Source organism: Psammomys obesus, unplaced genomic scaffold (genome assembly GCF_907164565.1).
Source record: "Psammomys obesus unplaced genomic scaffold, mPsaObe1.curated_primary_1811, whole genome shotgun sequence".
NCBI lineage: Eukaryota > Metazoa > Chordata > Mammalia > Rodentia > Muridae > Psammomys > Psammomys obesus.
In genome coordinates, this window is record NW_026585895.1 from 52,106,949 (window position 1) to 52,120,761 (window position 13,813).

The window sequence follows — 13,813 nt, forward strand, 5'->3', positions numbered from 1 at the left end:
AAGCATCTGCCTGGTAGGTCTAAGTTTGATCCCAGCATCTACATAAAGCTGGGCAGGGTAGTACACAGACAGCCCAGTGCTGGGGCGGGGGGTAGAGGGAGACACCCTGAGCTCAGTGGTCAGCCAGTCTTAGTCTAACTGGCAGGCTCCAGGCCAGTGAGAGACATTATCTCAAAGGAGGTAGATAGTGTTCCTGAAAATGACACCTGAGGTTATTCTCTGACCTCCACATGTACATACCCACACAAATGAAATAAATGTTGGGACCACTAACGTAGCACAGTTGGTAGAGTGTTTGCCTAGCACCTACCAAGTCCCTGCATTCAACTCCCAGTATTGCAATAAAATAAATACGTAAGAATTTTTTTTAAAAAAGGCCTTTCCTACCTCTCAGTTTAATAAAGCCCAAGTGTGTGTGTAGGCTTTGCTGTTTTGTTGTTGTTTTGTTTCATTTTTTAATATGTGCAAGTGTTTCGTCTGAATGTAGGTCTGTGAAGCACATGTATGTCTGGCACCTGCGAAGGCAAGAGGACTGTCAGATGCCCCTGGAACTGGAGTCAGATGGTTGTGAGCCCTTATGTGGCTGCCAGGAGTTTAACCCAAGTCCCTTAACTAACCCTTAGCCAGCTCTTTAGCCTCCAAATGTGTTCTCAAGAGCAGTAAGCTGCCTAAAATGATTGGTTGGGCTTTAAGCAAGGTTCATAAAATTTGTAACATTATTTCCAAAATCCCATTATCTATATGTATTTGGGGGTGTCAAATGCAGAAGACATTGGCCCACAGATTTTTACAGACCTTAAAAAAGAATAGGTTTGTCCCCCAAAAGTTTAAAAACAACTACCTTTTCAGACATGACTATGCACAACAGTAATTCCAGAAATCAGGAAGAGGAGACAGGAGCTTTAGAAACACAAGGAAAGCCTTGGCTACACACTAATTCCAGACTAGCCTACATTTCCTGAGCCCCTGCCTCAAATAAAATAAAATAAAATAAAATCCTACTAACCTATGGGTTACTTTAGGAGATTAATGGACTAGGCAGTTTATCTCAACCCAACATTAAATACTTGGGTTCTGAAGGCAATCAAACAAAGTTCATCTTCAGCCCAACAAGTCTCAAAATCCTTTCCTATCCTCCTCAAGGCTATAGAAAGAATAAAGGGGGATCAGACATGAAAACACTTAGCTGTGCTTGGCACAGAACATACACTTTTATACAATGTTACCACTAACAAAATGTATTCTAGAGTACAGAGTGTTTAGCAGCACAGTCATTTACTAACAGGTACTTGTGACACTAATAACACCATTCTGTAACTTAAAACTGATACACTTCAAATTTGCTACTGTTCTCTCTAAGAGACACAATGTAACACAAGTTTAACCACCACAGGCCGAAAAGCACTGCATCTATCCTCCATCTCCACCCTGCCCTGCTCTAGCCCATCACCAGCATAAGACACCAAATGCATCATGACCCTACAGCCCAATTTCCTCACATCATGACCAATTGCCAAAAGTAACTACAGCATGCCTTGTTTGGTGATAATGCTGTGCATGTAAGGCATCTTATTCATTAGATGTCAATGTGAACTCATTCAGCTATAAAGTATACCTTTTTACTTTTTCTATTTCTTGTATACCTCCTCCCCCAAAAAAGGAGGAACTAGAAGAAACTGACAAGGTCCTAAGGTCACACATCTTTTATATGTATGTAAATCTGTGTATCTTTTTATTCTTTTCCATTAAAAGTGACATTAAATTTGTAATTTTTTTAGCAACTACAGACTTAAGAAAAAATTATTCTTGTTACTTAATGTGAAGTCTCGGCAATTTAAATGAATATTCACACCAAAAAAAATTGAGTATGCACACAAAACTCTATTACACAGTAATCAACTGATGATCTAAGGTTTTAAAACACACATGCACAAAACAACAACAACAAAAGTCTGAACTATTTTATATACTTTTCATTCATGCCTGCAGCTACTTATATGATCAGTAAAACTTTTCTTTTAAAGGGAGATTTATAAAAGAACATACAGGGAAACAATGTTTAAAGGATAAACAAGCTCACCCTGCCATCCAGCCCGAGAGTCACTCATTTTCTGTCATTTTAGAACTATGACTTACCATAGAGTCAAGACCAATTAACATCGGTCAAAATATTTCCTAAAGCTCAGGAAGACTCTGAATCACAGAAACCTGGCACTCAAGGATATCCAGTCAGTTCCAGGAGGAGCTAATGTTAGCTCAGGATGGCACTGGAATTCAAAACTAAACATACCTGCAGCTTCGAACACTTTGAAGGACAGAACAGATCAAGCCAGCTGTGTGCAAAGATCAAAATTCACCCACAACTTCACAAATAGGCTAGAAGATAGCTTAAGAAAGGCCTCTGCAATAAACTACAAATTGAAAGAAGCAAATAGCCAAAACGATACTTTCAGCCCATGATCCCCTACCTCTTTGGTACACAGAAGCAGACTTCTCCCAAAACCAACCAACCAAACCAAACCAAACAAACATGCACAGGGTATCTAGTCTCAAGGACAGAATACACAGGTATACCTACTATGGGGCCAGATGCTTGCATGCACAGAGATTCAGATGAATTGGTTTGGGACTCCTACTTGGACAGTTCTGTCTTCATGTAAACATTACATCTCAGGTTTGTGTTACATCTGCCCTAGTCAGAAGGTTCAGTTATATCTCTTAAGCAAAGCTAAGCCTGCATGAAAGCATCACACCACAGCCACAGCAGAACCACACAACTCTCTTCTTACGCCAGGGAGGAAGAATGCCACCGAGACACAAGACTGCACGCACTTCAGCTTATTGAATACATGCAGGAAAGCTGGCAGCCTGCTTCCTTCTAACTAGGAATTTAGGGACATACAAAGCACTTATGACACCAAGAAATGCATGAGGCTTAGAAAGCTTACATCATCTGCCCTTCTAGCCCCATGATGTAAGGGTGTTTTTAGAGAAAATATTAACTTTAGTAAGAAGGTATTTTCTGTTCACATCCTCTATAAATACCCCTTACATTTACTCGAGGTGGTTAAAGGAGTCTGAGGAGCCTCGTTTGCCTGATGTATGACTGTTAAAGGGGCATTTCCTTACACAACTCTAAATCAGTTTTCCTATTTGCATATCCCAGGTTTATTCAGCGATGCTCAACTTAAGAATCACAGGTGGGTTGCTCAGTAAATCAAAGGCTCCCAGAAGATTAGGCTCTGTGTGGCTTCCTGGAATTTACTGATGCACTTTCCCAGCCTGTTTGAATGCTACTGACTCCAAACTGATCCTAAAGTTATAAGTCAAAATATCTCGGAAGAGCATTAGTCTATTTTAGTACTTTCACAGTGTACTCTACATAAAGTTAAGTGTTAATTCTATACTTTATTTTTTTAAGTAAATGTTTCAGCATTCTTTTTTTGCAGTGAATGCCATCGGTTTTATGGAAAAATACAAAATAATTTGTAATCTAATTGGACTAACAAACTCACTCACCCTACAAAAACGTAAGACATACAAACCAAAATGCACCCTGCTCAAAATTACATACAGACACACAAACACACACATACACACACGCACACACACTTTGGTCAAATGATTAACTACAATCACTAAATAAAAGGACAGCTTTTATCAAACAGCAGACAAAATGAAACTAATCGGACCTCAATTCAGTGCTCTCTCAGACGAGGGGGGTGTGGCCTTGGGCAAATTACCCCAATTTCTCCAGGCCTCAGTTTCTTAATCTAGGAAGGCTGCAGATTGCTTCTCCTTTGTCCAGAAGCAAAGAGAGGATGGCTGCGAAGCACTTCAACAGTGCCTATCCCCTAGCCCCTGTAGCCCCTAGCCCCTGCAACTAAGAGCTGCAGTTACCGGTGAGCACACCCCGCCTAACCCCCACGTTTCTCCCATCCCAGAACCCAAACGCACGAAGCCAAACTCCTTTAACCCACAACACAAAGAAAGTGCTTGGATTCTAAAAGATGTCTGGGACGGAAGGCTGCGGGTCCTCCAGCTCCCCAAATGAATGAATGAGAGGCCAGCAGCGGCTGGGCAAGCAGCTGTCTCTAACCAGCACCTCTGCCGACTTGCAGGTAACTGTCTTTCAGCATCAATTAAACATCCACAAGTCCACCCGGAGCCAGGCACTCCGGCCGTGCACACACTCACCGAGACAGCAGGCGCGGGGCAGCCTCGGGCGCCCACAGGCCGCCTTCATTCATTCTTCACCCCCAACCCCGGCAGCTGCTGCCGCGTCTCGGGCCACGGCCCCACCCCCAGGTCTCAGCGATCGGCCCGGGGTCTCTGACCTGCGCCGCGCACCCCGCAACAAGCGAGGGGGGCGGGCTAGCGGGGTCACCTCAGGCCCGAAGCTGCAGCCACCCGTCCTGTCGGACGGGCCAGGCCCGCCTCAGCTGCCCTGGGCCCCGCCAGCCCGAGCCGAGCCCCGCCGGAGCCAGCGCGCGACGAGGGCGAGGGAGAAGCTCCCTGAACCCCCTTCTCCGGACCCCAGACACGTCCAACGCGCCGCGCAGCGCTCCGCAACCTGAGGTCACGTTGCCAGGGCTGCCCTGAAAAACCCACAAGGAAAGGAAGGGGAAACACCCCCCGTACTCACCCACCGTCTCCTCCCCCTCAGCTGTTTACCTCACAGTCCCTCCAGCCTACAGGGCGCCGCCATCTTGGACGCGCAGCACCTCCCCCTGGCGTGCAGCGTCCCGAACGGCGGAGGCCTCCGCTACGAAAAAGAGTCCCTACCCGGGTCCCTCCTGCGACCCGAGCTCAGTACCAGATGACCAATGCCTCAGCCTCTACAGATGGGACAGGATATGCCACTTATGACGATACAAGCTGGCCGAGAAAAATAAAACCGAAAAAGACTTTAATGTGGAGGCGGGGACGGCGGAAGGATCGCGAAGGTGGGGGCCTCACTGAGATCTTGTGACTCTGAAGGAGGCCGAAAGAAGGGCCGGCGCGGGGGGCGGAGCCTCTCCAGCCACCGAGGGGTGGGGTGGGGAGGGGCGGCCACGTGACGGTGACAGGCGGCGCGCGCTCGGGAGCAGGCAGAGTCACAAACAAGCCGGCTGGTTAGGCGCTGTGAGAGCTCTGGCCCCTTTGAGCCAGGTGCCTTTGGCACACCCGCCACCACTGGGCCCTGTGGGCGTTCCAATTTCTCAAGGAGTCTCTGGGGTCAGCCTGTCAATCATAGCAAAAAGGATGGGGAATGTTTTTTTTTCACTTTTTCCTTTGCAGAAATGAGTCTATGGAGTGGCTTCACACCTAGTGACTTGGAGAGGCTAGCCTTCGTCCAAGGAGACAGTTGTAAATCAGAATACCTTGATTTACTTGCAAGCCGCGACAAGGGATCTTTTCAAGCCTCAGTTTCTTCCTCTGAAATAGCGAATAAAGAAAGCAAAACGCTACAGCGTGTGGAAGTACTTAATACTGGATCCATGCCTAATGAGTACTCACAGGGTAAACAAGAGAGGGAGAGGAAGCCCACCTGCAGTGCAACGCTTTTTAGAGGAACATCAGAATATACTTAGGTTTTGTTTGCTTCTACTTAATCATTTTGTTTTAATTTTATTTATTTTGTTTTTCCCAGACAGAGTTTCTCTGTGTAGCCCTGACCATCCTGGAGCTTGCTCTGTAGACCAGACTAAGCTCGAACTCAAGAGATTCAGACAGGATTTCTGTGTGTAGCCCTGGCTGTCCTGGAACTCTCTCTCTAGACCAGGCTGGCTGGAGCTCACAAAGATGGGCCTGCCTCTGCCTCTGAGTGCTGGGATTAAAGGCGTTTTCCACTACCACCCAACTATATTTAAATTTATATTCTGAGAACTAAGGGAAGGTGACAGACAGGAGCTGGAGACACGGCTCTGCGGTTAAGGGCATCTGCCATTCTTGCAGAACACCAGGCTTAGGATCCCAGAACCCACGTGGCGTCTCACAACCACCTGTAACTCCAGCTCAAGGAGATCCAATGCTCTCCTCTGGCTCCTTGTGAACTAGGACCGCTCTCCTGAGCATACATGCATACATGGAGGCTCTCAATCGTAAACACAGCTAACTGAGAGGAGGAGGGGCATCCAAATCAAAAGAAAACTGAAACTCAAAATGATTAAATATGCATAAATGTGAAAAAAAAAAAGTACCACAAGACTGTACCAGTATCAGTAGCACTATAGACATTTTATTTACTTCTGAGTCAGGGTCTGAGGCTGTGCAGCCCAGGCTAGTTTCAAACTAGAGAGTCTCTTGATTCAACCCTTTCCCCACTTCTTGGATTACAGAAATACACTACTTACTATTCTCCTTTGCTTTGTGTTGCTGTTTGATGAAGACCATGACTGAAGGCAACTTAGGGAGGAAAGGGTTTGTTTCTTCTTACAGCTTACAGGCCATCATGAAGAGAAGTCATGGCAGGAACTCTAGACAGGACCCTGATGCTTACTGGCTTGCTCTTAGGGCTCCCTCAGCTTGGTATTTTATACAGTGCAGGACCACCTGCCCAGGCAAGACACCACCCTCTGAGGCCTCCAGCATCAATCCCAGGCCAGTCTGATGGAGGCACTTTTCTTGGCTGAGATTACCCAGATGACCCCAGGTTATGGCATGTTGACAAACAAACACAAAAAACTAGCTAGCACAACTACTTACTCTCAGGTTGGATTTATTTTACATAAAAGCTGGTTTTTGTGAACTACAAGTAGGAGAGGTAACTGCAAAGAAAATAACACTCCAGACACACAAAACCAGGAGAACAAGATTTGTACACACACACACACACACACACACACACACACACACAATTGGTAAATTGTGAGAATAAGTTTGGGGACTTATTGGGTCCCAATTCAAGACAGCATGGGAGAAGAGAACAGGTGTCTGAGTAGCCAATAGTGAGTGTGGGCTGTCAGAATGTTGAAGCCCTAAGTGGGTTTTGCTGGGGCTACTGTTAGACCCCTGGTAGGGGTTGTTAGGATTTATTTAAAAATGCCATGCACACAACAGGTCTTATATTAAAGTGTTTATTCAGGGGAAGGGAAGCAGAAGAGAATTAGGGCATGAGTGGGCCACGAGGACAGAGAGACAGAGAGAGACAGAGGGACAGAAATGGGGGAAGGAGTGCTCCAACAGAGAAACAAAAGCAGAGAGAGCAGATGGGAGTGGCAGGCTGGTCATATCTGAAGCACCTGGCCCAGGTGATGTCATAGGATACAGGTAATAACATAGAACATTGTCAGGATCCTAAAGGCCCCTAGGGGCAGGCCAGTTGAATTGCCTGCACAGCATTGAGGTCCTCTTTGAGGACTAGAAAAATTTTTGCATTCTCTCTAGGCCTACCAGCTGCATGAGCAGAGTGCAGCACACAGCTTCCCTATCTCACTTCCATCCCTCCTGAGGTCCTTGGAGCAGCAAATGGCCTTTTTAACAGGTCTTGGGCCATGTGGGCTTCCTAGAAAGGTAGCAACGATGCGAGGGTATCCCTGTTCTACTGCTGTCATTGAGGCAGGTGGGAGAAGTTCTAGCTCCATCCAGAGTTTAGACGCTGTTTTCCCATCATTACTAACCAGGCAAGCCTTAGTCTCCTCACCCACACAACAAACAGTGAAGCCTAAAGGAGTGGGGACAAATCCAGAAGGCCATTAAAACACAGAAAGCACAGAGCCTCACTTGTTCAACCTGGGCTCCTTGTGGGCAGAGCATCCATTAGTTCCCAGATCTGGTTCACTCTTTGCACTCCGAAAAGCACTTCCAAAGCACATTTTGCATTTCAGCGGTCCAAGCACAAGCCCCTGGGAAGCTTCAGGGAGTGGGAAGGGGAGGGTTTGTGATTCTCTCGATTTCACTGGTCCATAAGCTGTTTCACAAGAGTGAGTTCTTGACTTTCCATTCACACCGGTGTGAGGAGTCAGGTATGCTCAGACATTTCTGAGACCACCAGTGGCTGGGAGACTGACGGTGATTAAGGAATGGGGTAGGGGGAACCCGGAGGTCTCCCTCCCTGCCCTGCTTCCTCAGCTTGCTGACCTCATGGGAATTGAATGTTCGCCAAGGCAGAGGGGAGCAGTGAGGCACTGAGCTCAAGAATGCTGGCTCTCAGAGAAAGCCATAGCCACATTGTTACCGTTTATACAGTGTCTAGAAAAAGAATGGTAATTGTTACCAGGATAGGGACCACCAGGAACTGCTGAGGGGAAGCCAAGAAGATAAGCAGAGACTGACAACCTGGCCAGGAGCTGTGGCACCAGTCAAGGCTTTTCTAGATTGATTCTTATTTCTGAAAAGCTGTTCATCAGACTGTCTCCCTCCACATGGCACCCTAGAGCTTCCCTGTGGCAGGGGCTTCCTAACTGTGGCCAGTGCAGACGCTGGGCATCTGTCACCCAAGTCTGTGCAGCATCTCTCCTGTATTCTGAGGAGGTAAATTGCCCCTCCCCCTTTCTACTTGTGTTGGTGGCCCTGGCCATCACAGTGCAGGCCACCAAATATGGATCATTCCTCACTGATGCAAGATTCTTTTCATTGACCCTGTGACTGGAGCTGTTGTACAGAACTATCTGACCAGCACAACTGCCTTCTTTGTATGACCAGCTGTGTCAGCTTGTAAAAGGCCATCCCACAAGGGCTTGTCCTTCAGAGAAGGAATGGACAGAGAGGGCCACTGGATCTAGCCTGTGTATCTAGCCACTCCTTCCAGCCAGTTGTATGCAATTTACTCTAGTTGCACATGTCTTGGGATCTCAGAGAAGGGCTGGAAAATATGCGCTGGGAAGACAATGGGAAGAGGGCTCTAGCTACACAGGCACGAAGGAGCCATCTTCCATGCTGGGTCCAGATTTTCCATCATGGCTGCATTTTCTCAACTGAAGTTCCCTCCTCTCAGCTGCTTCTAGCTTGTGTCAGTTGATTTAAAACAAAACAAAGTAGCAGCCAGGAGGTGGTGGCACATGTCTTAGTCCAGTGTTTGGGAGGCAGAGGCGGGTGGATCTTGAGACCAGCCTGCCATACACAGTGAGTTCCAGGACAGCCAGGGCTACACAGAGAAACCCTGTCCTAAAAAAGCAAACAAACACACAAAGCCTAGCCATCACAACAGGCCAACCCCATAGATGTGCACAATTATAGCTACCTAGTTAAAAGAAAAAGGGAGATAAATTTAAAATCCAGAGGCCTGAAGAATTGGCTCAGTGGTTAAGGGCATTTGTTCTTGTGAAATACACAGGTTCAATTCCCAGCACCCACATGGAGGCTCACCACCTCCTTGGACATCAAACATACAAATGGTGTACAAATGCAGACACATAAAATAATAAAAATAGATCTTTAAAAAATGCGTGTGGTGGTACACACCTTTATTCCCAGCCCTTGAACGGCAGAAGCAGGCCTGGTCTACAGAGTCAGTTCCAGAACATCAAAAGCTGCAGAGAAAATGTGTCTTGAAAAAAAACCAAAAAATTAAATAAGTAAACAAACAAACAAAATTTAGGGACATGGAGACCATCTGTGTGATGAACAGAATCCTGGTGCTGGAGAGATGACTCAGCAGTTAAGAGCACTGGCTTTTCTTCCAGAGGTTCCAAGTTCAGTTCCCAGCAACCGCATGATACCTCATGGCCATCTATAAAGAGATCTGATGCCTTCTTCTGACCTGCAGGTATACGTGCAGACAGAGCACTCAGATTGAAAACAAACAAACAAAACCACAAGTAAATTGTTTAAAAAAAATTAAAAAAGAATCCTTTAGGACAGAGGTACACAGAAAGTCAGGCCACGAGCTGCTTTGTCACATGTCATAGTGGTCATGAAGTCCCAAGGCCCTGACCCTAGCAGGCCTAGCTGGCACCTTTTTTTGCTGTTTTGCCTCCATAATGAAAATCCCTTAGCCAGGGATTGTATCCTGTGGTCCCTCTCTGCAGTGCTGATTCTGCTCCGGGGATGCTGTAATTTGGGTCCTTCTGGGAACAGGCACCAAACTGGAGTGTTCCCTCCTCAGACAGAAGGTCCAAGCGTCTCTAGCTAGGAACAGATGAATCCGAGTCCCAGGTTCCGCTTCCCTCAGGAACAGCTGGGTTAAGGAACGAAGTCTGTGCCACAGGACTCCAGTCTCACCAGGGACGCAGAAAACAGTTTTTCTGCAGTGTTACATTTAGCTCTTTTAACGAGATTGCTGGTCCCAGATGGCAGTGGAAAGTCGAGGTTCCAAAACCAAGAGAGGCAGCTTGAGGAGCCTAGGTTGGTTCAGGCGGACAGAATGGCTGTTTCGAGAACATCTTGGCCACCTGCTCCCGCAGATGAGCACCGCGGTGGACTGAGCTTGGTGAAAGGCAGCAGCAGCGATCGGCTTTAACACACCAGTGAACAGCGGAAGCTCAAGGTGCGGGTGAGCTTTAGTGGTGACCACAGTGGTTCTGCCGGTTCTATGGCAACTGCCCAGCCGGCAGTCAAGTCCAGGTGTCCAGGGATTAATTCTTCAGGGAAAAGGGGAGCCCTTCTTTCTCCCGGTGTTACAGCTCGGAATAAACAGCCAGTCTAAGTAGATGATGCTTCAACAGTTCATTTCATGAGAAAACAGAGACTTAAAACTTGTGGGGCAGTGGGGAGGGGCTTGGGGGATGAATGCATTTGATTGGCTGGGGCTAGGATGCTGGCAATGCTCTATTTGCATAGGGAGAAATACAGAGGACAGCTTTTGTGACTGACTGACTACCTGTAGCCACCTGGGGGTTGTGTCACATGCTCCTGAGACGGGCATGGGAAACTGTTTTCTCAGGATGAGATTTTAAATCTCAAGTTTTGAGGTTTCCAGGGTTTGAACACGCTTCCTCTCTGCCCCGTGCCAGCTCCCCTGGAGGCGTGGTCCATGGCCCACAGTATCCCTCAGCCAAAAATCTCTTAACTTTTCTGATGAGATAGTGGGTGAACTTGCAGCTCCTCCAGGGGACCTGAGTTTAGTTCTCAGCACCCACACTAGGCGGCTGACAACAGCCTGTAACTCCAGTACTAGAGAATCTGACGCCCTCTTCTGGCCTCAGCCAGATACATGACGCATGTACTCAAACATACAGGCGCACACACATACGTAAAATAAATCTTTAAAAGCATACACTTTTCCTCTGGTACTCTATGCTTTTATCACATAATTTTACTTCTAGATAGATTTAAAACCCCAATAATAACACTTATTATTTTCACTTCAGAGAATCAATTACTTGCTGAGTGTGGTGCACGTCTTCAATCCCAGCACTGGGAGGCAGAGTCAGGTGGGTCTCTGAGTTTGAGGCCCGCCTGGTCTATAGAGCAGGACAGCCATACTGTCTAAAATAAAAATTAAATCGAGAATCAATAACATTGGGGGCTACAGAGATGGCTCCATGGTTATGAGCAATTTTTCCTCTTGCAGAGAACCCAAGTTTGGTTTCCAGCACCCACATAACAGCTCACACACACCTGTGACTCTAGCTGCAAGAGATGTAACACTCTTTTCTGAACTTCAAGGGCGTCTGCACACATACATGCACATTTCTCCACACAGATGCACATATATAAACATAATTTAAAATATGTTTAAATTTTTATTATTTATTTATTTATGCTTTTTTGAGACAGGGTTTTTCTCTGTAGCTCTGGCTGTCTTGGAACTCCCTCTGTAGACCAGGCTGGCCTCAAACTCAGAAATCCTCCTGCCTCTGCCTCCCTAGTGCTGGGACTAAAGGTATGTGACAAGACCAGCATATACACACACACATTTTTAAAGAATAAACTACATTTTGTTTTGAGCAGGATCTTGTCATGTTAGCCCTGGACACCTGGAACTGAATATATGGCCTAAGAATTTATTTCTGCCTCTTTCTCTCAATGAAAGGCATATGCACTACCACAGCCGAGTTAGAACTAACAACTTTCTTTTAAACATGGGTAGATGCTTTGCCTGCATGTATGTCTGTGCACCATATGCATTTTTGGTGCCTATGGAGGCCAGGAGAGGGTATAGGATCCCTTGGAACTGGAGTTACAGACAGTTGTGAGCTTCTGTGTAGGTGCTAAGAATTGAACTCAGGTCCTCTGGCAGAGCAGTTTCTTACCTATGAGTCTTCTCTCTAGCCTCAAACCTACTGTGTGTGTGTCTGTCTGTGTGTATGAGAGAGAGGGAGAGAGAGAGATGGGTTCTGTCTACACAGCCCTGGTTGTTCTGGAGTGTACTAACTAGATCAGGCTGTCCTCAAACTCACAGAGACCCACCTGCCTCTGCCTTTCATGTCTGGCTTCTCAAATCTACTTAAAAAAAAAAAAAAAAGAAATGCATTGAGGAAAAGTTTATATTTGTACAGATATTTATTCCCCATTCCTAGCATCTGTCGTTTCTTAATGCAGATCTAAGTTTTCATCTGCACTATTTCCCTTCTCTCTAACACTGAGCTGAATCCTCAGCCCCTCCTTAAGACTCTTAACATAATTGTTGACTGACTTGTTCTAAAGCTTTGTGGGTATAAGGGTTCTCTAGGAAAACTGAACACACACACACACACACACAGAGAGAGAGAGAGAGAGGTCATTGGCCCACACCATTATGGAACCTGGGAAGTCCAAACTCTGCAGGGTGTGTTTGCAGGTTGGCAAACGGGGGGAGAAATGTTGCAGGTCAAGTCCAAAGGCCAACTATAGCAAAATTACCCCAGCTTGATGGAGGTGAGCCTGTTCTAGTTAACCTTGTCCCATTTGTCACAGCCCATGGACTTTGCAGTAGGAGAGTCTTTGCACATAGTCCGCTGGTGTAAATGCCAGTCTTGATCAGTCTCTCACAGAAGCATGCAGAATAATGCTTGATCAGACTCGATCCCTCAGTAGTACAAGAGAAAGAGCCTCATGAACCTTACAGACCAGACTTAGAGACAGGAAAGTTCAAGGGCAATTATGATACCACTCAGCAGCTATCACAGTAGATTTAAGCAAAGGGCACTGTAATAGCACACAGCCAACACCTCTCTTGCTGATGGAGAATAGCAGTTAGCCAGGAAAACAGAAGGAAGAGTAAGAGTGCGTGTGGGAAAGGAGAGGGACAAGAGTGCCAGAACAGTCGGGAAGCTGCTGCCCTGGAAGAGATGGGGTTCAGGAGGCAAGACACAGGTGGCATGTACCAAACCCCCATGCTGTTCTGGGGTTTTGCATGTGTTTGTATAACCTTCAGAGGAACGCTATCCCAGTAGGTTTAACTTTATAAGGAAACTGAGTCGTCCAGGTGGTGCACAAACCTTTAATCCCAGCACTCAGGAGGCAGATACAGGTGTATCTCTGTGTGTTTAAGGCCAGCCTGGTCTACAGAATGAGTCCAGGACAGCCAGCGCTACACAAAGAAAAATTGTCTCAAGGAAAGAAAGAAAGAAAGAAAGAAAGAAAGAAAGAAAGAAAGAAAGAACATGGCATCACAGAGTCTTGCCTCAGTCGTCAGTTAATGGACTTGCATAGGAACCGCAGTAGATGTGGACAGGCCCAGTCCAGAGGAGCCCAGCATGTGATGGCATTTGACCTTGGTGTCTGCTTGGGTGTGGAGAGTGGACAGAAGAGTCAGAACCATTTTAGCCTAGACTAGCAAGCTCCAGTTTCAGTGAAAGACCCTGTCAAAAAAAAAAAAAAAGCAAAGAAAGGGAACCAATGTGGGACTTAATAGAAGAAATACTTGAAGTCTTCCTTTGGCCTCCATGTGGGCATAGATGAACTAGTGCACTTCTCTTAATACACACACACACACACACACACACACACACACACACACACACACACA

General features: G+C 46.5%; 1 protein-coding gene across 9 annotated transcripts in view; it reads right to left on the reverse strand.

Annotated features, from left to right (window-relative positions):
* The window catches only part of Tsc1 (TSC complex subunit 1), a 50,418-nt gene extending 45,534 nt beyond the window's left edge, over positions 1-4,884 (reverse strand). For 3 of the 9 annotated variants that reach the window (XM_055600047.1, XM_055600045.1, XM_055600043.1), the window contains exon 1: positions 4,675-4,880. The gene's annotated coding sequence lies outside the window, so the exon portion shown is untranslated. Of the gene's footprint in view, positions 1-4,197; positions 4,399-4,645 lie in introns of those variants that run through there. The other 6 variants (XM_055600046.1, XM_055600039.1, XM_055600044.1 and 3 more) reach the window with 5 other exon arrangements.
* Between the last annotated feature and the right edge of the window lie 8,929 nt (positions 4,885-13,813).